Source organism: Scyliorhinus torazame, chromosome 2, assembly GCF_047496885.1.
Source record: "Scyliorhinus torazame isolate Kashiwa2021f chromosome 2, sScyTor2.1, whole genome shotgun sequence".
Taxonomy (NCBI): Eukaryota; Metazoa; Chordata; class Chondrichthyes; order Carcharhiniformes; family Scyliorhinidae; genus Scyliorhinus; species Scyliorhinus torazame.
Genome location: NC_092708.1, coordinates 79,739,309 through 79,760,810, shown reverse-complemented (window position 1 = coordinate 79,760,810; position 21,502 = coordinate 79,739,309).

The following is a 21,502-nucleotide window of genomic DNA, read 5'->3' as shown; positions in this document are numbered from 1 at the left end:
GAGAGGAGCCAGAGATTTAAAAGCGGGAGAGGAGCCGAGATTTAAAAACGGGAGAGGACCCAACGATTTAAAAGCGGGAGAGGAGACGGAGATTTAAAAGCGGGAGAGGAGCCGGTGATTTAAAAGCGGGAGAGGAGCCTGAGATTTAAAACCGGGAGAGGAGCCGGTGTTTTAGAAGCGGGAGAGGACGCAGAGATTTAAAAGCGGGAGAGGAGCCGTAGATTAAAAAGCGGGAGAGGAGCCTGAGATTTAAAAGCGGAAGAGGAGCCGCAGATTTAAAAGCGGGAGAGGAGCCGGTGATTTAAAAGCGGGAGAGGAGCCTGAGATTAAAAACCGGGAGAGGAGCCGGAGTTTTAAAAGCGGGAGAGGAGCCGGAGATTTAAAAGCGGGAGACGAGCCGGAGATTTAAAAGCGGGAGAGGACCCAGAGATTTAAAAGTGGGAGAGGAGCCGAGATTTAAAAGCGGGAGAGGAGCCGGAGATTTAAAAGCGGGAGAGGAGCCGGAGATTTAAAAGCGGTCGAGGAACCTGAGATTTAAAAGCGGGAGAGGAGCCGGAGATTTAAAAGCGGGAGAGGTCCCAGAGATTTAAAAGCGGGAGAGGGGCTGGAGATTTAAAAGCGGGGAGAGGAACCTGTGATTTAAAAGCGGGAGAGGAGCCTGAGTTTTAAAAGCGGGAGAGGAACCTGAGATTTAAAAGCGGGAGAGGAGCCTGAGATTTAAAAGCGGGAGAGGAGCCTGAGATTTAAAAGCGGGAGAGAAGCCGGAGATTTAAAAGCGGGAGAGGTCCCAGAGATTTAAAAGCGGGAGAGAAGCCGGAGATTTAAAAGCGGGAGAGGAGCAGGAGATTTAAAAGCGGGAGAGGACACAGAGATCTAAAAGCGCTGGAGGGGACCCAGAAATGTAAAAGTGGGAGAGGAGCCGAGATTTAAAAGAGGGCGAGCAACCGGAGATTTAAAAGCGGAAGAGCAACCGGAGATCTAAAAGCGGGAGAGGAAACAGAGATTTAAAAGCGGGAGAGGAACAGGAGATTTAAAAGCGGGAGAGGACCCAGAGATTTAAAAGCGGGAGAGGAGCCTGAGATTTAAAAGCGGGAGAGGAGCCTGAGATTTAAAAGCGGGAGAGGAGCCGGAGATTTAAAAGCGGGAGAGGACACAGAGATCTAAAAGCGCTGGAGTGGACCCAGAGATTTAAAAGTGGGAGAGGAGCCGAGATTTAAAAACGTGAGAGGGCCCAGAGATTTAAAAGCAGGAGAGGAGCCTGAGATTTAAAAGCGCGGGAGAGGACACAGAGATTTGAAAGCGGGAGAGGACCCAGAGATTTAAAAGCGGGAGAGTAGCCTGAGATTTTAAAGCGGGAGAGGAGCTGGAGATTTAAAAGCGTGTGAGGAGCCGGATATTTAAAATGGGACAGGAGCCGGAGATTTAAAAGCGGGAGAGGACACAGAGATCTAAAAGCGCGGGTGTGGACCCAGAGATTTAAAAGTGGGAGAGGAGCCGAGATTTAAAAACGGGAGAGGACCCAGAGATTTCAAAGCGCGGCAGAGGTCACAGAGAATTAAAAGCGGGAGAGGAGCCGGAGATTTAAAAGTAGGAGAGGAGCCAGAGATTTAAAAGCGGGAGAGGAGCCGAGATTTAAAAACGGGAGAGGACCCAACGATTTAAAAGCGGGAGAGGAGCCAGAGATTTAAAAGCGGGAGAGGAGCCGGTGATTTAAAAGCGGGAGAGGAGCCTGAGATTTAAAACCGGGAGAGGAGCCGGTGTTTTAGAAGCGGGAGAGGACGCAGAGATTTAAAAGCGGGAGAGGAGCCGTAGATTAAAAAGCGGGAGAGGAGCCTGAGATTTAAAAGCGGGAGACGAGCCGGAGATTTAAAAGCGGGAGAGGACCCAGAGATTTAAAAGTGGGAGAGGAGCCGAGATTTAAAAGCGGGAGAGGAGCCGGAGATTTAAAAGCGGGAGAGGAGCCGGAGATTTAAAAGCGGTCGAGGAACCTGAGATTTAAAAGCGGGAGAGGAGCCGGAGATTTAAAAGCGGGAGATGTCCCAGAGATTTAAAAGCGGGAGAGGAGCTGGAGATTTAAAAGCGGGGAGAGGAACTTGTGATTTAAAAGCGGGAGAGGAGCCTGAGATTTAAAAGCGGGAGAGGAACCTGAGATTTAAAAGCGGGAGAGGAGCCTGAGATTTAAAAGCGGGAGAGGAGCCTGAGATTTAAAAGCGGGAGAGAAGCCGGAGATTTAAAAGCGGGAGAGGTCCCAGAGATTTAAAAGCGGGAGAGGAGCTGGAGATTTAAAAGCGGGGAGAGGAACCAGTGATTTAAAAGCGGGAGAGGAGCCTGAGATTTAAAATTGGGAGAGGAACCTGAGATTTAAAAGCGGGAGAGGAGCCGGTGTTTTAGAAGCGGGAGAGGACGCAGAGATTTAAAAGCAGGAGAGGAGCCGTAGATTAAAAAGCGGGAGAGGAGCCTGAGATTTAAAAGCGGAAGAGGAGCCGCAGAATTAAAAGCGGGAGAGGAGCCGGAGATTTAAAAGCGGGAGAGGAGCCGGTGATTTAAAAGCGGGAGAGGAGCCTGAGATTAAAAACCGGGAGACGAGCCGGAGTTTTAAAAGCGGGAGAGGACCCAGAGATTTAAAAGCGGGAGAGGAGCCGGAGATTTAAAAGCGGGGGAGGAGCCGGAGATTTAAAAGCGGGAGAGGACCCAGAGATTTAAAAGTGGGAGAGGAGCCGAGATTTAAAAGCGGGAGAGCAGCCGGAGATTTCAAAGCGGGAGAGGAGCCGGAGATTTAAAAGCGGTCGAGGAACCTGAGATTTAAAAGCGGGAGAGGAGCCGGAGATTTAAAAGCGGGAGAGGTCCCAGAGATTTAAAAGCGGGAGAGGAGCTGGAGATTTAAAAGCGGGGAGAGGAACCTGTGATTGAAAAGCGGGAGAGGAGCCTGAGATTTAAAAGCGGGAGAGGAACCTGAGATTTAAAAGCGGGAGAGGAGCCTGAGATTTAAAAGCGGGAGAGGAGCCTGAGATTTAAAAGCGGGAGAGAAGCCGGAGATTTAAAAGCGGGAGAGGAGCAGGAGATTTAAAAGCGGGAGAGGACACAGAGATCTAAAAGCGCTGGAGGGGACCCAGAGATTTAAAAGTGGGAGAGGAGCCGAGATTTAAAAGAGGGCGAGCAACCGGAGATTTAAAAGCGGAAGAGCAACCGGAGATCTAAAAGCGGGAGAGGAAACGGAGATTTAAAAGCGGGAGAGGAACAGGAGATTTAAAAGCGGGAGAGGACCCAGAGATTTAAAAGCGGGAGAGGAGCCTGAGATTTAAAAGCGGGAGAGGAGCCTGAGATTTAAAAGCGGGAGAGGAGCCGGAGATTTAAAAGCAGGAGAGGACACAGAGATCTAAAAGCACTGCAGTGGACCCAGAGATTTAAAAGTGGGAGAGGAGCCGAGATTTAAAAACGTGAGAGGGCCCAGAGATTTAAAAGCGGGAGAGGAGCCTGAGATTTAAAAGCGCGGGAGAGGACACAGAGATTTGAAAGCGGGAGAGGACCCAGGGATTTAAAAGCGGGAGAGTAGCCTGAGATTTTAAAGCGGGAGAGGAGCTGGAGATTTAAAAGCGTGTGAGGAGCCGGATATTTAAAATGGGACAGGGGCCGGAGATTTAAAAGCGGGAGAGGACACAGAGATCTAAAAGCGCGGGTGTGGACCCAGAGATTTAAAAGTGGGAGAGGAGCCGAGATTTAAAAACGGGAGAGGACCCAGAGATTTCAAAGCGCGGCAGAGGTCACAGAGAATTAAAAGCGGGAGAGGAGCCGGAGATTTAAAAGTAGGAGAGGAGCCAGAGATTTAAAAGCGGGAGAGGAGCCGAGATTTAAAAACGGGAGAGGACCCAACGATTTAAAAGCGGGAGAGGAGACGGAGATTTAAAAGCGGGAGAGGAGCCGGTGATTTAAAAGCGGGAGAGGAGCCTGAGATTTAAAACCGGGAGAGGAGCCGGTGTTTTAGAAGCGGGAGAGGACGCAGAGATTTAAAAGCGGGAGAGGAGCCGTAGATTAAAAAGCGGGAGAGGAGCCTGAGATTTAAAAGCGGAAGAGGAGCCGCAGATTTAAAAGCGGGAGAGGAGCCGGAGATTTAAAAGCGGGAGAGGAGCCGGTGATTTAAAAGCGGGAGAGGAGCCTGAGATTAAAAACCGGGAGAGGAGCCGGAGTTTTAAAAGCGGGAGAGGAGCCGGAGATTTAAAAGCGGGAGACGAGCCGGAGATTTAAAAGCGGGAGAGGACCCAGAGATTTAAAAGTGGGAGAGGAGCCGAGATTTAAAAGCGGGAGAGGAGCCGGAGATTTAAAAGCGGGAGAGGAGCCGGAGATTTAAAAGCGGTCGAGGAACCTGAGATTTAAAAGCGGGAGAGGAGCCGGAGATTTAAAAGCGGGAGAGGTCCCAGAGATTTAAAAGCGGGAGAGGAGCTGGAGATTTAAAAGCGGGGAGAGGAACCTGTGATTTAAAAGCGGGAGAGCAGCCTGAGATTTAAAAGCGGGAGAGGAACCTGAGATTTAAAAGCGGGAGAGGAGCCTGAGATTTAAAAGCGGGAGAGGAGCCTGAGATTTAAAAGCGGGAGAGAAGCCGGAGATTTAAAAGCGGGAGAGGTCCCAGAGATTTAAAAGCGGGAGAGAAGCCGGAGATTTAAAAGCGGGAGAGGAGCAGGAGATTTAAAAGCGGGAGAGGACACAGAGATCTAAAAGCGCTGGAGGGGACCCAGAGATTTAAAAGTGGGAGAGGAGCCGAGATTTAAAAGAGGGCGAGCAACCGGAGATTTAAAAGCGGAAGAGCAACCGGAGATCTAAAAGCGGGAGAGGAAACGGAGATTTAAAAGCGGGAGAGGAACAGGAGATTTAAAAGCGGGAGAGGACCCAGAGATTTAAAAGCGGGAGAGGAGCCTGAGATTTAAAAGCGGGAGAGGAGCCTGAGATTTAAAAGCGGGAGAGGAGCCGGAGATTTAAAAGCGGGAGAGGACACAGAGATCTAAAAGCGCTGGAGTGGACCCAGAGATTTAAAAGTGGGAGAGGAGCCGAGATTTAAAAACGTGAGAGGGCCCAGAGATTTAAAAGCGGGAGAGGAGCCTGAGATTTAAAAGCGCGGGAGAGGACACAGAGATTTGAAAGCGGGAGAGGACCCAGAGATTTAAAAGCGGGAGAGTAGCCTGAGATTTTAAAGCGGGAGAGGAGCTGGAGATTTAAAAGCGTGTGAGGAGCCGGATATTTAAAATGGGACAGGAGCCGGAGATTTAAAAGCGGGAGAGGACACAGAGATCTAAAAGCGCGGGTGTGGACCCAGAGATTTAAAAGTGGGAGAGGAGCCGAGATTTAAAAACGGGAGAGGACCCAGAGATTTCAAAGCGCGGCAGAGGTCACAGAGAATTAAAAGCGGGAGAGGAGCCGGACATTTAAAAGTAGGAGAGGAGCCAGAGATTTAAAAGCGGGAGAGGAGCCGAGATTTAAAAACGGGAGAGGACCCAACGATTTAAAAGCGGGAGAGGAGCCGGAGATTTAAAAGCGGGAGAGGAACCGGTGATTTAAAAGCGGGAGAGGAGCCTGAGATTTAAAACCGGGAGAGGAGCCGGTGTTTTAGAAGCGGGAGAGGACGCAGAGATTTAAAAGCGGGAGAGGAGCCGTAGATTAAAAAGCGGGAGAGGAGCCTGAGATTTAAAAGCGGAAGAGGAGCCGCAGATTTAAAAGCGGGAGAGGAGCCGGAGATTTAAAAGCGGGAGAGGAGCCGGTGATTTAAAAGCGGGAGAGGAGCCTGAGATTAAAAACCGGGAGAGGAGCCGGAGTTTTAAAAGCGGGAGAGGAGCCGGAGATTTAAAAGCGGGAGACGAGCCGGAGATTTAAAAGCGGGAGAGGACCCAGAGATTTAAAAGTGGGAGAGGAGCCGAGATTTAAAAGCGGGAGAGGAGCCGGAGATTTAAAAGCGGGAGAGGAGCCGGAGATTTAAAATCGGTCGAGGAACCTGAGATTTAAAAGCGGGAGAGGAGCCGGAGATTTAAAAGCGGGAGAGGTCCCAGAGATTTAAAAGCGGGAGAGGAGCTGGAGATTTAAAAGCGGGGAGAGGAACCTGTGATTTAAAAGCGGGAGAGGAGCCTGAGATTTAAAAGCGGGAGAGGAACCTGAGATTTAAAAGCGGGAGAGGAGCCTGAGATTTAAAAGCGGGAGAGGAGCCTGAGATTTAAAAGCGGGAGAGAAGCCGGAGATTTAAAAGCGGGAGAGGTCCCAGAGATTTAAAAGCGGGAGAGGAGCTGGAGATTTAAAAGCGGGGAGAGGAACCTGTGATTTAAAAGCGGGAGAGGAGCCTGAGATTTAAAATTGGGAGAGGAACCTGAGATTTAAAAGCGGGAGAGGAGCCTGAGATTTAAAAGCGGGAGAGGAGCCTGAGATTTAAAAGCGGGAGAGAAGCCGGAGATTTAAAAGCGGGAGAGGAGCAGGAGATTTAAAAGCGGGAGAGGACACAGAGATCTAAAAGCGCTGGAGGGGACCCAGAGATTTAAAAGTGGGAGAGGAGCCGAGATTTAAAAGCGTGAGAGGGCCCAGAGATTTAAAAGCGGGAGAGGAGCCTGAGATTTAAAAGCGCGGGAGAGGACACAGAGATTTGAAAGCGGGAGAGGACCCAGAGATTTAAAAGCGGGAGAGTAGCCTGAGATTTTAAAGCGGGAGAGGAGCTGGAGATTTAAAAGCGTGTGAGGAGCCGGATATTTAAAATGGGAGAGGAGCCGGAGATTTAAAAGCGGGAGAGGACACAGAGATCTAAAAGCGCGGGAGTGGACCCAGAGATTTAAAAGTGGGAGAGGAGCCGAGATTTAAAAACGGGAGAGGACCCAGAGATTTCAAAGCGCGGCAGAGGTCACAGAGAATTAAAAGCGGGAGAGGAGCCGGAGATTTAAAAGTAGGAGAGGAGCCAGAGATTTAAAAGCGGGAGAGGAGCCGAGATTTAAAAACGGGAGAGGACCCAATGATTTAAAAGCGGGAGAGGAGCCAGAGATTTAAAAGCGGGAGAGGAGCCGGTGATTTAAAAGCGGGAGAGGAGCCTGAGATTTAAAACCGGGAGAGGAGCCGGTGTTTTAAAAGCGGGAGAGGACGCAGAGATTTAAAAGCGGGAGAGGAGCCGTAGTTTAAAAAGCGGGAGAGGAGCCTGAGATTTAAAAGCGGAAGAGGAGCCGCAGATTTAAAAGCGGGAGAGGAGCCGGAGATTTAAAAGCGGGAGAGGTGCCGGTGACTTAAAAGCGGGAGAGGAGCCTGAGATTAAAATCCGGGAGAGGTGCCGGAGTTTTAAAAGCGGGAGAGGACGCAGAGATTTAAAAGCGGGAGAGGAGCCGTAGATTAAGAAGCGGGAGAGGAGCCTGAGATTTAAAAGCGGAAGAGGAGCCGCAGATTTAAAAGCGGGAGAGGAGCCTGAGATTTAAAAGCGGGAGAGGAGCCGGAGATTTAAAAGCGGGAGAGGAGCCTGAGATTTAAACGCGGGAGTGGAGCCGGAGATTTTAAAGCGGGGGAGGAGCCGGAGATTTAAAAGCGGGAGAGGACCCAGAGATTTAAAAGTGGGAGAGGAGCCGAGATTTAAAAGCGGGAGAGGAGCCGGAGATTTAAAAGCGGGAGAGGAGCCGGAGATTTAAAAGCGGTCGAGGAACCTGAGATTTAAAAGCGGGAGAGGAGCCGGAGATTTAAAAGCGGGAGAGGTCCCAGAGATTTAAAAGCGGGAGAGGAGCTGGAGATTTAAAAGCGGGGAGAGGAACCTGTGATTTAAAAGCGGGAGAGGAGCCTGAGATTTAAAACGGGAGAGGAACCTGAGATTTAAAAGCGGGAGAGGAGCCTGAGATTTAAAAGCGGGAGAGGAGCCTGAGATTTAAAAGCCGGAGAGGAGCCGGAGATTTAAAAGCGGGAGAGGAGCCTGAGATTATAAGCGGGAGAGGAGCCTGAGATTTAAAAGCGGGAGAGGACCCAGAGATTTAAAAGCGGGAGAGGACCCAGAGATATAAAAGCGGGAGAGGCGACTGAAATTTAAAAGCGCGGGAGAGGAGTCTGAGATTTAAAAGCGGGAGAGGACCCAGTGATTTAAAAGCGGGAGAGGACCCAGAGATATAAAAGCGGGAGAGGAACCTGAGATTTAAAAGCGGGAAGGACCCAGAGATTTAAAAGTGCGAGAGGAGCCGAGATTTAAACGCGGGAGAGGAGCCGAGATTTAAAAACGGGAGAGGACCCAGAGATTTAAAAGCGGAGAGGAGGCTGAGATTTAAAAGCGGGAGAGGAGCCGGAGATTAAAAAGCAGGAGAGGAGCCGGAGATTTAAAAGCGGGAGAGGAGCCTGAGATTTAAAAGTGGGAGAGGAGCCAGCGATTTAAAAGCGAGTGAGGACATAGAGATCTAAAAGCGGAGAGGCGACTGAAATTTAAAAGCGCTGGAGAGGAGTCTGAGATTTAAAAGCGGGAGAGGACCCAGAGATTTAAAAGCGGGAGAGGACCCAGAGATATAAAAGCAGGAGAGGAACCTGAGATTTAAAAGCGGGAAGGACCCAGAGATTTAAAAGTGCGAGAGGAGCCGAGATTTAAACGCGGGAGAGGAGCCGAGATTTAAAAACGGGAGAGGACGCAGAGATTTAAAAGCGGAGAGGAGCCTGAGATTTAAAAGCGGGAGAGGAGTCGGAGATTAAAAAGCAGGAGAGGAGCCGAGATTTAAACGCGGGAGAGGAGCCGGAAGTTTAAAAGCGGGAGAGGAGCCGAGATTTAAAAACGGGAGAGGACGCAGAGATTTAAAAGCGGAGAGCACCCAGAGATTTAAAAGTGGGAGAGGAGCCGAGATTTATAAGCGGGAGAGGAGCCGAGATTTAAAAACGGGAGAGGACGCAGAGATTTAAAAGCGGAGAGCACCCAGAGATTTAAAAGTGGGAGAGGAGCCGAGATTTAAAAGCGGGAGAGGAGCCGGAGATTTAAAATCGGGAGAGGAGCCTGAGATTTAAACGCGGGACAGGAGCCGTAGGTTTTAAAGCGGGAGAGAAGCCGGAGATTTAAAAGCGGGAGAGGACCCAGAGATTTAAAAGTGGGAGAGGAGCCGGAGATTTAAAAGCGGGAGAGGAGCCGGAGATTTAAAAGCGGGAGAGGAACTTGAGGTTTAAAAGCAGGAGAGGAGCCGGAGATTTAAAAGCGGGAGAGGAGCCGGAGATTTAAAAGCAGGAGAGGAGCCGGAGATTTAAAAGCGGGAGAGGAACCTGAGATTTAAAAGCGTGGGAGAGGAGCCGAGATTTAAAAGCGGGAGAGGAACTGTAGCGCACAAAGACTCCGTGAGACGAATTGAGTGAAGTCGATGAGGCTTTATTAAGCGTGTCTGTTCCCCAGCAGCCCGAAAGTAAACTGGCCTGCGGAGGAAGGCACCGGCTTCTTATACTTCGCCTTCAGGGCGGAGCATGAGGTCAACGGCCAACCAGGACCCGGGATCTGTCAGCCAATGTCATTAGGGCTTCCAGTCCCACATGACCCCCAATACATACTACCACATTCACCCCTTGTCAAAAATGAATCCGGCGGGGTGATGCTTCGTAAGGTGTTAAGGGTTTACAGGACTGGTCCTGGGAGGATAGAACAGTTACATGGTAGTACAGTATTGGACAGTATCGTCCTGTTACAACTATTTACAGAGGGTATAGGAAAAACAAAATGTTCATTGGACAGTCCATCTTTGTTTTACATCGACGCCACGAATCGGTCGGGCGGTCTGGTCGTCCGTGTCGATCGCCTCGGCCCCGGCGGTGGTGGTGGTGCTTGTACCAGTGTTGTCGCCTCCGGGAGCTGCACGGTTTCAGCTGTCGGTGCAAAGGGGAGGGGGACTGATCCTCCTTGGAAGGGGGCGGTCGCGGGGTGCGGCGGTGGCAGGAAGGGGGGCGGTTGGGTTGATGGTGTCGGGGGGGGTGTGCGGGGTGCCGGCGGGCGCCAGATCCCGCAGGGAGACCGTGTCCTGTCGGCCGTCGGGGTACTCCACGTAGGCGTACTGGGGGTTTGCGTGGAGGAGAAGAACCCTTTCGACCAACGGGTCCGCCTTATGTGCACGCACGTGCTTTCGGAGCAGGATGGGTCCTGGGGCCGCCAGCCAGGTCGGCAGCGACGTTCCAGAGGAGGACCTCCTAGGGAAGACCAGGAGACGCTCGTGAGGCGTTTGATTAGTGCTTGTACATAATAACGACCGGATGGAATGGAGAGCATCCGGGAGGACCTCCTGCCACCGTGAAACTGGGAGATCCCTGGACCATAGGGCCAGTAGGACGGCCTTCCAGACCGTGCCGTTCTCCCTCTCTACTTGCCCGTTCCCCCGGGGGTTGTAGCTGGTCGTCCTGCTTGAAGCTATGCCCTTGCTGAGCAGGAACTGGCGCAGCTCATCACTCATGAAAGAGGACCCCCTGTCGCTGTGGACGTATGCGGGGTAACCGAACAGCGTGAAGAGCTGTTCAGGGCTTTAATGACTGTGGCCGCGGTCATGTCGGAGCAGGGAATGGCAAAAGGGAAGCGGGAGTATTCGTCCACTACATTAAGGAAATACGCGTTGCGGTCGGTGGAGGGGAGGGGCCCTTTGAAATCGAGACTGAGGCGTTCAAAGGGGCGGGAAGCCTTAATCAGGTGCGCTCCATCTGGCCTGAAAAAATGCGGTTTGCATTCTGCGCAGATGTGGCAGTCCCTTGTGACTGTACGGACCTCCTCTAAAGAGTATGGGAGATTGCGGGACTTGATGAAGTGGTAAAACCGAGTGACCCCCGGGTGGCAGAGGTCCTCGTGGAGGGCTTGGAGGCGGTCAATTTGTGCGTTGGCACATGTGCGTGGGATAGGGCATCGGACGGCTCGTTCAGCTTTCCGGGCCGGTACAAGATCTCATAGTTGAAGGTGGAGAGCTCGATCCTCCACCTTAAGATCTTGTCATTTTTAATCTTGCCCCGCTGTGCATTATCGAACATGAAGGCTACCGACCGTTGGTCAGTGAGGAGAGTGAATCTCCTGCCGGCCAGGTAATGCCTCCAATGTCGCACAGCTTCCACTATGGCTTGGGCTTCCTTTTCCACTGAGGAGTGGCGGATTTCTGAAGCGTGGAGGGTTCGGGAGAAGGCCACGGGTCTGCCCGCTTGGTTAAGGGTAGCGGCTAGAGCTACGTCAGAGGCGTCGCTCTCGACCTGGAAGGGGAGGGACCCGTCGATGGCGCGCATTGTGGCCTTTGCGATGTCCGCTTTGATGCGGCTGAAGGCCTGGCAAGCCTCTGTCGACAGAGGGAAAGTCGTGGTCTGTATTAGGGGGCGGGCCTTGTCTGCGTACTGGGGGACCCACTGGGCATAGTACGAAAAGAACCTCAGGCAGCGTTTCAGGGCTTTTGGGCAGTGCGGGAGGGGAAATTCCATGAGTGCGCGCATACGTTCGGGGTCGGGGCCTATTATCCCATTGCGCACTATGTAGCCCAGAATGGCTAGCCGATCGGTGCTAAAAACGCACTTGTCCTCGTTGTACGTGAGGTTCAAGGCTTTGGCGGTCTGGAGGGATTTTTGGAGGTTGGCGTCGTGGCCCTGCTGATCGTGGCCGCAGATGGTTACATTGTCGAGGTACGGGAATGTGGCCCGTAACCCATGTTGATCAACCATTCGGTCCATCTCCCGTTGGAAGACCGAGACCCCGTTTGTGACGCCAAAAGGGACCCGTAGGAAATGGTATAATCGCCCGTCTGCCTCGGAGGCTGTGTACTTGCGGTCACTTGGGCGGATGGGGAGCTGATGGTAGGCGGACTTGAGGTCCACGGTGGAGAAGACTTTATACTGGGCAATCCGATTGACCATGTCGGATATGCGGGGGAGAGGGTACCCGTCTAGTTGTGTGTACCTGTTGATGGTCTGGCTATAGTCAATGACCATCCTTTGTTTCTCCCCTGTCTTCACTACTACCACCTGCGCTCTCTATGGACTATTGCTGGCCTGGATTATGCCCTCCTTTAGTAGCCGCTGGACTTCGGAGCGAATGAAGGTCCGGTCCTGGGCGCTGTACCGTCTGCTTCCTAGTGGCGACGGGTTTGCAATCCGGAGTGAGGTTCGCAAACAAGGACGGGGGTTGCACCTTGAGGGTGGCGAGGCCGCAGATAGTGAGTGGGGGTATGGGGCCGCCGAATTTAAACGTAAGGCTCTGGAGGTTACATTGAAAATCTAAGCCCAGCAAGGTGGGGGCACAGAGTTGGGGAAGGACGTTAAGTTTGTAGTTTTTGAATTCCCTCCCCTGTACCGTTAGGGTAACTATGCAGAATCCCTGGATCTGTACGGAGTGGGATCCTGCAGCTAGGCAAATCTTTTGTGCGCTGGGGTAGGTAGTTAAGGAACAGCGTCTTACCGTGTCGGGATGTATAAAACTTTCCGTGCTCCCGGAGTCGACTAGGCATGGCGTCTCGTGGCCGTTAATTAGGCCCGTTGTCGTCGTCGTCTGGAGAGTCCTGGGCCGTGCCTGATCGAGCGTAACCGAAGCGAGCCGTGGTTGTAGTAGTGGGGTGGGGTCCGTTGTTGCCGTCCAAGATGGCGTCGGGGATGGACAAAATGGCCGCCCCCATACATCGCACGTGGCTGAGGGGTCACAAGGTGGCGTCGGGGGTGGACAAAATGGCCGCCCCCATGCGTCGTACAGGTCGGGGGCGGTCCAAGATGGCGGCGCCCCTCCTCCCCTCGTGGTGGTCGGGACCCAAAATGGCGGCGTCTGCGGGTCGCACATGGTGTGCTGGGGGGTCTGGGGAGCGCTAGGACCGCGCGGAGTTCCTGCACTGCGAGCGCCAGGGCCGCGGGCGCTAGGACCGCGCGGAGCTCCCTCGCCGGGGACAGCGGTGGTCGGGGCCCAGGTCGGCGGCGCCGGCGGGTCAGTCGTGGGGCCGCGAGCGCTGGGACCGTGCGGAGCTCCCTCGCCGGGGACAGCGGTGGTCGGGGTCCAGGTAGGTTGCGCCGGCGGGTCAGTCGTGGGGCCGCGAGCGCTGGGACCGCGCGGACCTCCCTCGCCGGGGACAGCGGTGGTCGGGGTCCAGGTAGGTTGCGCCGGCGGGTCAGGCGTGGGGCGCGGGACGGGGGTGAGGGTGGCGTTCGGGACGCGAAAAACCCCTTCCTCTCCGTGGAGAGTGTTGGCCGGCACCCAAATCTGGAGCGCCGGCGGCGGGTCGTACATGGACTGCGGGGAGGGGGGTTGGGGAGCGTAGGCGGCGTGCAGGGCTCCCAGTTCTCCCGGGACCGCGGTGGTCGGGACCCAAAATGGCGGCGTCTGCGGGTCGCACATGGCGTGCTGGGGGGTTGGGAGGCATAGACTGCCTGTAGGGCTCCCTGTGGCCCCGGGACGGCGGCGACCTCGCGGGATCGGCACACCACCGCATAGTGGCCCTTTTTCCCGCAGCTTTTGCAGATGGCTGCGCGGGCCGGACATCGTTGTCGGGGGTGCTTCGCCTGGCCGCAGAAATAACAGCGGGCGCCCCCGGTGCGACTCGGCGTTTGGACTGCGCAAGCCTGTGGGGTGTCCGGGGGCGGGTAGGGGGTTTGCCGCGACGGGTACGTACGGGGCCCAATGGCCTGCTGCGCGGTCGGGGCCGTAGGCGCGGGTATTACGCGCGGCTACGTCCAGGGAGGCTGCCAGGGCCCGTGCCTCTGAGAGTCCTAGCGACTCTTTTTCTAGAAGTCTTTGGCGGATTTGGGAGGATTGCATACCTGCCACAAAAGCGTCGCGCATTAACATGTCCGTATGTTCGTTTGCATTCACCGACGGGCAGCTGCAGGCTCGTCCCAAAATCAGCAGCGCGGCGTAGAACTCGTCGATCGATTCTCCGGGAGCTTGCCGTCTTGTCGCGAGCTGGTAGCGAGCGTAGATTTGGTTAACTGGGCGAACGTAGAGACTTCTCAGTGCTGTGAGCGCCGTCTGGAAATCGTCGGTGTCTTCAATGAGGGTGAAAATCTCCGTGCTCACCCTCGAGTGCAGGACCTGCAGTTTTTGTTCGTCTGAGACTCGGCCTGTGGTCGATCTGATGTAGGCCTCGAAGCAAGTCTGCCGGTGTTTGAAGGCTGCTGCTGCATTCACTGTGTGGGGGCTGATCCTCAGGCATTCTGGAATGATCCTGAGCTCCATAGTCCTTTTTAGGCATGCTTAATAAATTGTAGCGCACAAAGACTCCGAGAGACGAATAGAGTGAAGTCGATGAGGCTTTATTAAGCGTGTCTGTTCCCCAGCAGCCCGATAGTAAACTGGCCTGCGGGGGAAGGCACCGGCTTCTTATACTTCGCCTTCAGGGCGGAGCATGAGGTCAACGGCCAACCAGGACCCGGGATCTGTCAGCCAATGACATTAGGGCTTCCAGTCCCACATGACCCCCAATACATACTACCACAGGAACCTGAGATTTAAAAGCGGGAGAGGAGCCTGAGATTTAAAAGTGGGAGAGGAGCCGAGATTTAAAAACGGGAAGGACCCAGAGATTTAAAAGTGCGAGAGGAGCCGAGATTTAAAAACGGGAGAGGACCCAGAGATTTAAAAGCGGAGAGGAGACTGAGATTTAAAAGCAGGAGAGGAGCCTGAGATTTAAAAGCGCGGGAGAGGACCCAGAGATTTAAAAGCGGTAGAGGAGCCAGAGATTTAAAATGGGAGAGGACCCAGAGATTTAAAAGCGGGAGAGGACCCAGAGATATAAAAGCGGGAGAGGACCCAGAGATATAAAAGCGGGAGAGGAGCTTGAGATTTAAAAGCGGGAGAGGAGCCGGAGATTTAAAAGCGGGAGAGAAGCCAGAGATTTAAAATGGGAGAGGACCCAGAGATTTCAAAGCGCGGGAGAGGAGCCTTAGATTTAAAAGCGGGAGAGGACCCAGAGATTTAAAAGCGGGAGAGGAGCCTGAGATTTAAAAGCGGGAGAGGAGCCTGAGATTTAAAAGCGGGAGAGGAGCCTTAAATTTAATAGCGGGAGAGGAGCCTGAGATTTAAAAACGGGAGAGGACCCAGAGATTTAAAAGCGGGAGAGGACCCAGAGATTTAAAAGCGGGAGAGAAGCCGGAGATTTAATAGCGGGAGAGGAGCCAGAGATTTAAAAATGGGAGAGGAGCCTGAGATTTAAAAGCGGGAGACGAGCCGGAGATTTAAAAGCGGGAGAGGAGCCGAGATTTAAAAACGTGAGAGGACCCAGTGATTTAAAAGCGGGAGAGGAGCCGTAGATTTAAAAGCAGGAGAGGACCCAGAGATGTAAAAGCGGGAGAGGAGCCGTAGATTTAAAAGCGGGAGAGGAGCCGGAGATTTAAAAGCAGGAGAGGAGCCGAGATTTAAAAACGTGAGAGGACCCAGTGATTTAAAAGCGGGAGAGGACCCAGAGATTTAATAGCGGGAGAGGAGCCGTAGATTTAAAAGTGGGTGAGGAGCCTGAGATTTAAAAGCGGGAGAGGAGCCGGAGATTTAAAAGCAGGAGAGGAGCCGGAGATTTAAACGCGGGAGTGGAGCCTGAGATTTAAAAGCGGGAGAGGAGACTGAGATTTAAAAGCGGGAGAGGAGCCTGAGATTTAAAAGCGGGAGAGGACCCAGAGATTTAAAAGCGGGAGAGGACCTAGAGATTTAAAAGCGGGAGAGGAGCCTGAGATTTAAAAGCGGGAGAGGAGCCGGAGATTTAAAAGCGGGAGAGGAACCGGGGATATAAAAGCGGGAGAGGAACCTGAGATTTAAAAGCGGGAGAGGAGCCTGAGATTTAAAAGCGGGAGAGGACCCAGAGATTTAAAAGCGGGACAGGAACCTGAGATTTAAAAGCGGGAGAGGAGCCTGAGATTTAAAAGTGGGAGAGGAGCCTGAGATTTAAAAGCGGGAGAGGAGCCTGAGATTTAAAAGCGGGAGAGGACCCAGAGATTTAAAAGCGGGAGAGGAGCCTGAGATTTAAAAGCGGGAGAGGAGCCGGAGATTTAAAAGCGGGAGTGGAACCGGGGATATAAAAGCGGGAGAGGAACCTGAGATTTAAAAGCGGGAGAGGAGCCTGAGATTTAAAAGCGGGAGAGGACCCAGAGATTTAAAAGCGGGACAGGAACCTGAGATTTAAAAGCGGGAGAGGAGCCTGAGATTTAAAAGCGGGAGAGGAGACTGAGATTTAAAAGCGGGAGAGGAGCCTTAAATTTAAAAGCGTGAGAGGAGCCTGAGATTTAAAAGCGGGAGAGGAGACTGAGATTTAAAAGCGGGAGAGGAGCCTTAAATTTAAAAGCGTGAGAGGAGCCTGAGATTTAAAAGCGGGAGAGGACACAGAGATCTAAAAGCGGGAGAGGAGCCTGAGATTTAAAAGTGGGAGGGGAGCCGAGATTTAAAAACGGGAAGGACCCTGAGATTTAAAAGTGCGAGAGGAGCCGAGATTTAAAAACGGGAGAGGACCCAGAGATTTAAAAGCGGAGAGGAGACTGAGATTTAAAAGCACGGGAGAGGAGCCTGAGATTTAAAAGCAGGAGAGGAGCCGGAGATTTAAAAGCGGGAGAGGACCCAGAGATCTAAAAGTGCGGGAGAGGACCCAGAGATTTAAAAGCGGGAGAGGACCCAGAGATTTAAAAGCGGGAGAGGAGCCTGAGATTTAAAAGCGGGAGAGGAGCCGGAGATTTAAAAGCGGGAGAGGAACCGGGGATATAAAAGCGGGAGAGGAACCTGAGATTTAAAAGCGGGAGAGGAGCCTGAGATTCAAAAGCGGGAGAGGACCCAGAGATTTAAAAGCGGGACAGGAACCTGAGATTTAAAAGCGGGAGAGGAGCCTGAGATTTAAAAGTGGGAGAGGAGCCTGAGATTTAAAAGCGGGAGAGGAGCCTGAGATTTAAAAGCGGGAGAGGAGCCTGAGATTTAAAAGCGGGAGAGGACCCAGAGATTTAAAAGCGGGAGAGGAGCCTGAGATTTAAAAGCGGGAGAGGAGCCGGAGATTTAAAAGCGGGAGAGGAACCGGGGATATAAAAGCGGGAGAGGAGACTGAGATTTAAAAGCGGGAGAGGAGCCTTAAATTTAAAAGCGTGAGAGGAGCCTGAGATTTAAAAGCGGGAGAGGGGACTGAGATTTAAAAGCGGGAGAGGAGCCTTAAATTTAAAAGCGTGAGAGGAGCCTGAGATTTAAAAGCGGGAGAGGACACAGAGGTCTAAAAGCGGGAGAGGAGCCTGAGATTTAAAAGTGGGAGGGGAGCCGAGATTTAAAAACGGGAAGGACCCTGAGATTTAAAAGTGCGAGAGGAGCCGAGATTTAAAAACGGGAGAGGACCCAGAGATTTAAAAGCGGAGAGGAGACTGAGATTTAAAAGCACGGGAGAGGAGCCTGAGATTTAAAAGCAGGAGAGGAGCCGGAGATTTAAAAGCGGGAGAGGACCCAGAGATCTAAAAGTGCGGGAGAGGACCCAGAGATTTAAAATGGGAGAGGACCCAGAGATTTCAAAGCGCGGGAGAGGAGCCTGAGATTTAAAAGCGGGAGAGGACCCAGAGATTTAAAAGCGGGAGAGGAGCCTGAGATTTAAAAGCGGGAGAGGAGCCGGAGATTTAAAAGCGGGAGAGGAGCCTGGGATTTAAAAGCGCGGGAGAGGAGCCTGAGATTTAAAAGCGGGAGAGGAGCCTGAGATTTAAAAGCGGGAGAGGAGCCTGAGATTTAAAAGCGTGGGAGGGGAACCGGAGATTTAGGAGAGCGGGAGAGGAGCCTGAGATTTAAACGCACGGGAGAGGAGACGGACATTTAAAAACGCGGGACGGGAGTTGTAGATTTAAAAGCGGGAGAGGAGCATTAAATTTAAACGCGTGAGAGGAGCCTGAGATTTAAAAGCGGGAGAGTACACAGAGATCTAAAAGCGGGAGAGGAGCCTGAGATTTAAAATTGGGAGAGGAGCCGAGATTTAAAAACGGGAAGGACCCAGAGATTTAAAAGTGGGCGAGGAGCCAAGATTTAAAAACGTGTGAGGACCCAGAGATTTAAAAGTGGAGTGGAGCCTGAGATTTAAAAGCGGGAGAGGAGCCGGAGATTTAAAAGCGGGAGAGGAGCCGGAGATTTAAAAGCGGGAGAGGAGCCAGAGAGTTAAAAGCGGGAGAGGAGCCTGAGATTTAAAAGCGCGGGAGAGGAGCCGGAGATTTAAAAGCGGGAGAGGAGCCTGCGATTTAAAAGCGCGGGAGAGGAGCCTGAGATTTAAAAGCGGGAGAGGAGCCAGAGATTTAAAAGCGGGAGAGGAGCCTGAGATTTAAAAGCGTGGGAGGGGAACCGGAGATTTAGGAGAGCGGGAGAGGAGCCTGAGATTTAAACGCACGGGAGAGGAGACGGAGATTTAAAAACACGGGACGGGAGTCGGAGATTTAAAAGCGGGAGAGGAGCCTTAAATTTAAAAGCGTGAGAGGAGCCTGAGATTTAAAAGCGGGAGAGGACACAGAGATCTAAAAGCGGGAGAGGAGCCTGAGATTTAAAATTGGGAGAGGAGCCGAGATTTAAAAACGGGAAGGACCCAGAGATTTAAAAGTGGGAGGGGAGCCAAGATTTAAAAACGGGTGAGGACCCAGAGATTTAAAAGTGGAGTGGAGCCTGAGATTTAAAAGCGGGAGAGGAGCCGGAGATTTAAAAGCGGGAGAGGAGCCGGAGATTTAAAAGCGGGAGAGGAGCCTGGGATTTAAAAGCGCGGGAGAGGAGCCTGAGATTTAAAAGCGGGAGAGGAGCGTGAGATTTAAAAGCGGGAGAGGAGTCGGAGATTTAAAAGCGTGGGAGAGGAGACGGAGATTTAAAAATGCGGGACGGGAGTCGGAGATTTAAATGCGGGAGAGAACCCAGAGATTTAAAAGCGGGAGAGGATCCAGAGATTTAAAAGCGGGAGAGGAGTCACAACGCAGATTAAATTTACTGAGGCAGATAGGGAATGAGTGACGAACAGACAGAGGAAGAGTAGGAAGGCAGTGCAGGGATCCCCTGCGGTCATCTCCCTCCAAAACAGATTTACCGTTTTGGAAACTGTTGGGGGAGATGGCTCACCAGGGGAAGGTGGCAGCAGCCAGGTTCATGGCACCGTGGCTGGCTCTGCTGCACAGAAGTGTGGGAAAAAGAGTGGCAGAGCTATAGTGATAGGGGATTCAATTGTAAGGGGAATATACAGCCGTTTCTGCGGACGCAAACGAGAATCCAGGTTGGTATGTTGCCTCCCTGGTGCAAGGGTCAAGGATGTCTCGCAGCGGCTGCAGGGCATTCTGGAGGGGGAGGGTGAACAGCCAGCTGTCGTGGTGCATATAGGCACCAATGAGATAGGTAAAAAACGGGATGAGGTCCTACAAGCTGAATTTAGGGAGTTAGGAGTTAAACTAAAAAGTAGGACCTCAAAGGTAGTAATCTCAGGATTGCTACCAGTGCCACGTGATAGTCAGAGTAGGAATGACAGGATAGCTAGGATGAATACGTGGCTTGAGAGATGGTGCAAGAGGGAGGGTTTCAAATTCCTGGGACTTTGGGACCGGTTCTGGGGGAGGTGGGACCTGTACAAATCGGACGGTCTGCATCTGGGTGGGACCGGAACCAATGTTCTCGGGGGTGTGTTTGCTAGTGCAGTTGGGGAGAGTTTAAACTAATGTGGCAGGGGGATGGGAACCGATGTAGGAAGTCAGTGGGGACGGAAACAAAAGGCAGGAAGGGAGAGTGTGTAAAACATGACCAGAGAAAGCAGGGCAGAGAGCAAGGAAAGTCTACATTAAACTGCATTTATTTCAATGCAAGGGGCCTGACGGGCAAAGCGGATGAACTCAGGGCATGGATGGGCACATGGGACTGGGATATTATAGCTATGACTGAAACATGGCTAAGGGAGGAGCAGGACTGGCAGCTCAATGTTCCGGGGTACAGATGCTATAGAAAGGATAGAACAGGAGGTAAGAGAGGAGGGGGAGTGGCGTTTTTGATTAGGGAGAACATTACGGCAGTACTTAGAGGGGATATATCCGAGGGTTCGCCCACTGGGTGGAACTGAAAAATAAGAAGGGAGAGATCACCTTGATAGGACTGTACTACAGGCCCCCAAATAATCAGCGGGAAATTGAGGAGCAAATATGGAAGGAGATTACAGATAGCTGCAAGAAAAATAGGGTGGTAATAGTAGGGGACTTTAACTTTCCCAACATTGACTGGGACAACCATAGCATATGGGGCTTGGATGGAGGGAAATTTGTTGAGTGTATTCAGGAGGAATTTCTCATTCAGTATGTGGATGGACTGACTAGAGAGGGGGCAAAACTTGACCTCGTCTTGGGAAATAAGGAAGGGCAAGTGACAGAAGTGTTAGTGAGGGATCACTTTGGGACAAGTGACCATAACTCCATTAGTTTTAAGATAGCTATGGAGAATGATAGGTCTGGCCCAAGAGTTAAAATTCTTAATTGGGGCAAGGCAAATTTTGATGGTATCAGACAGGAACTTTCAGAGGTAGATTGGGGGAGACTGTTGGCAGGCAAAGGGACGGCTGGTAAATGGGAGGCTTTTAAAAATGTGTTAACCAGGGTGCAGGGTAAGCACATTCCCTTTAGAGTGAAGGGCAAGGCTGGTAGAAGTAGGGAACCCTGGATGACTCGAGATATTGAGACTCTGGTCAAAAAGAAGAAGGAGGCATATGACGTACATAAACAACTGGGATCAAGTGGATCCCTTGAAGAGTATAGAGATTGTCGAAAAAGAGTTAAGAGGGAAATCAGGAGGGCAAAAAGGGGACGTGAAATTGCTTTGGCAAATAATGCAAAGGAGAATCCAAAGAGATTCTACAGATACATAAAGGGGAAAAGAGTAACTAGGGACAGAGTAGGGCCTCTTAAGGATCAACAAGGACATCTATGTGCAGAGCCACAAGAGTTGGGTGAGATCCTGAATGAATATTTCTCATCGGTATTCACGGTGGAGAAAGGCATGGATGTTAGGAAACTAAGGGAAATAAATAGTGATGTCTTGAGAAGTGTGCATATTACAGAGGAGGAGGTGCTGGAAGTCTTAAAGCGCATCAAGGTAGATAAATCCCCGGGACCTAATGAAATGTATCCCAGGATGTTGTGGGAGGCTAGGGAGGAAATTGCGGGTCCCCTAACAGAGATATTTGAATCATCGGCAGCCACAGGTGAGGTGCCTGAAGATTGGAGAGTGGCGAATGTTGTGCCCTTGTTTAAGAAGGGCAGCAGGGAAAAGCCTGGGAACTACAGACCGGTGAGCCTAACGTCTGTAGTAGGTAAGTTGCTAGAAGGTATTCTGAGAGACAGGATCTACAAGCATTTAGAGAGACAAGGACTGATTCGGGGCAGTCAGCATGGCTTTGTGCGTGGAAAATCATGTCTCACAAATTTGATTGAGTTTTTTGAGGGGGTGACCAAGAAGGTAGATGAGGGCAGTGCAGTAGACGTTGTCTACATGGACTTTAGCAAAGCCTTTGACAAGGTACCGCATGGTAGGTTGTTGCAGAAGGTTAAAGCTCACGGGATCCAGGGTGAGGTTGCCAATTGGATTCAAAATTGGCTGGACGACAGAAGACAGAGGGTGGTTGTAGAG